We start from the raw sequence: 2,843 nt of genomic DNA, 5'->3' as shown, positions 1-2,843 counted from the left end.
AACCACTCCCTCACAGACAGAGCTTCCAATTAATTTCTTATTGCTCCACTCTTAGATATGAGCAGACAGTGAAGACACCAGACATTTGAGGAACATTTTTTGCCTTCTTTTGTTTTAATCAACTTTGATGTATAATCTGAATAAAATAAAATGCACCTAAATAATGCTGTATTGTATACTTGAAATTTGTTAAGACTGTAAATCTTAAAAATTCTTACTAGGATAAAAAAGGTGACTATGTGAGGTTATGGATGTGTTAACTAACCTCGTTGTGGTTATCATTTCACTATGCATGTGTATCAAATCATCATATTGTACACCTTAAACCTACACAATGTTATTTGTCAATTATATCAGTATTTCTGGAAAAATGCACCTATGTTAAATGTACAGTTTGATGAGTTTTGACAAATGTATATATCAGCGTAACACCACTACACTCTCTATATAAAGCAATTAACATCCATCACTGCACAGTTACAAAAAAAATTTTTTTTCTCGTCGCATTTCCTCTTAAACTAACAAGTTATTTAATATGAAATTTTTAAATTTCTGGGTTTAAGATCCTTAAAAAATTTTTTTTCCAAAACTACTGTCTTTATTGATAGAGAGCCTAACTACTTCAGTGGCAGGAGTGAGAGAGGCTCTTTTTCAATCCAGGGGCCTCCGTATTGTCGGTCTGTTGTTACGGAACACACAGACAGTGAGTGGCGTCATGGATTTGATTAACTACAATGTTTAGTCTCTCCCTGCTAAAGCAACAAGTGAGCCTCAATCTCTGCTTCTATAAGACTCCTGAATTTAGGATTTTCAACTGTAACTACTCCACCTTCTATTTCTGAAGGTTTGAAATCAATTGATCAAACAGTAGACAGGCGTGTAATCAGTTTCCACTATCTATTCAAATGTCCAATCAAATTTTTTCTTTGCTTTTTTCTTTCAAGAAAGCTGGTTTACTCAGTTTAACTCCTGCTACAGTGGCTTTAAATCCCAGTAGTAACCTGCAGGATCACACTTGTACACCTGAGGGCTTTGTTCTACATCTGCACCAGTTAAAATCATACAGCAACCAAGAGGCCTCATTGCAGCATTCTGTGTATACCTAAGAAATATCATCAATTCTCTTACATAGCATGTCCACAGGAATCTCATAGCCGTACTCATATTTCCAATTAACTGCCTCATAGTGTGCTCTCTGTACCCGAGATCTGCTGTCAAAGGTCATTCATGTCATCATACAGCCAATGCTTTCTGTTATCTTGGGTAAGCGAATCACTGTGCTGGATTCCAATAATTTGTCAGGTACTATCTTCTGTTTGACAATTATGCACAGTCTTTCGCTCTGACAGCTATAGATATAAGGCCACCTTGGTTAATAGCCTTTAAAGCATATTCTGTTTGGTAAAGCCAGCCTTTGGATGAAAAAATAATAATGTGGTGGTCAAAACAGCAATGGAACCACAAGACTCGTTGGTGCACTCACTGCTTCAAGCACCTTCTCTGGGCCCTGCAGCTCCCGCACCAGGCATACAAGCCCCTCTGGAAGTTGCAGCCTAAAAATTTTTTTATTAATAGTTTCTAGTTTTATTTCATTTTGATCAGAGTGTTGTTTGTAAAATGTCTGCCTGATGGAACTTATTAAATTTCCCTCACGACCTAATGCATGATCAATTTTTAAGAACGTTTTCTGAATGCATAAGCAGGTGTATTCAGGGCAGTTTGACATATATCCATAAGATCATTAGTTTTAATAGCATCCTTTAAATTCTACCTGTTGTCAATGCAACAATCAATCAACTTTTTCTACTTTCCTCTTTCCCTTTTCTCTTCCCATGTTTCAGTTGCATTATTTCTGCTTTGGCACAATATGTTACATCGTGTATTGGTCTTCTATCCTCATTCTCACCTTTGTTTTATTCTTGGATCTATAATTATCTATATTAAAATACTCACCATCAGTCCTTTTGTTAAAAATTTCCAATTCATCTCCTGGTTGGATGAAGCTTAACCTCTAAGAGATTTCTCAAGAAAGGCTCTAAGTTCCTATATGATGAAAAATGTTTTTTTCGATACTTGAAAAATAGTTAGGCTGCCTTGGATCACACTTTTAGAAAATGCTGTTCCATTTTTGCCTTGCTTTATATATTGCTTTTGAGAAGGCCTGTTGCTATTCTCATTCTTCTGCACTTGCAAATTATATGTCCTTTTTGCCTGGAGGGTTTCAGGATTTTTTTTTTTTCTTTATCTTTAAAATCTGATTCTTTTGCTAGGTTTGTCTCAGAGTTAATCATTTTAGATTAATTTTCTCAAGTACTTGGTAGATCTTTTCAATATGTAGATTCAGGTCTCCATTGTTTCCCAGACCATTTCTTGGATTATAATAGTTCTGTTACATTGCTTTGTTTTCCTCGTCAGCGATTCCAATTATATAAATGACTGTCCTTTGCATTTCTTCTATTTCTATGCATCCTCTTTTTTTCTTCTTTATCTTATTTTCATTTTCAGAGTTGTCTTCCTGACATCTTTCTAGCTAGGCTCTCATTTCTACTGTTTACATTTATTTCTTTTTCTTTTCTTTCTTTAAAATAGGTTTTTATAAATAATGTTTTTAAAGATTTTGACCTACTACGTAAAGTAAGAATCCCATTTTAAGTAAAATATACAGGTTTTGGTAAGAGTTTAAATTCTGAGCAATTCAAGCCCGATTCTAAGCTTTTAGATTCCTACTGCTTCAATTTAAAATGACTGGTGTGTCTGATCTCAGAAGCTAAGCAGGATTGGGCCTGGTTAGTACTTGGATGGGAGACCACCTAGGAAGACCAGGTGCTGTAGGTGTAAAAAAA

General features: G+C 35.2%; 1 pseudogene; it reads right to left on the bottom strand.

The window, feature by feature from the left end:
• Positions 1-751: 751 nt before the first annotated feature.
• Positions 752-1,234, bottom strand: LOC105301371 (annotated as a pseudogene).
• Positions 1,235-2,843: the final 1,609 nt, after the last annotated feature.

The sequence above is a fragment of the Pteropus vampyrus genome, unplaced genomic scaffold (assembly GCF_000151845.1).
Source record: "Pteropus vampyrus isolate Shadow unplaced genomic scaffold, Pvam_2.0 Scaffold238, whole genome shotgun sequence".
NCBI lineage: Eukaryota > Metazoa > Chordata > Mammalia > Chiroptera > Pteropodidae > Pteropus > Pteropus vampyrus.
Note: the sequence above shows the minus strand (reverse complement) of the source record. Positions and strands in the feature narration are given on the sequence as shown.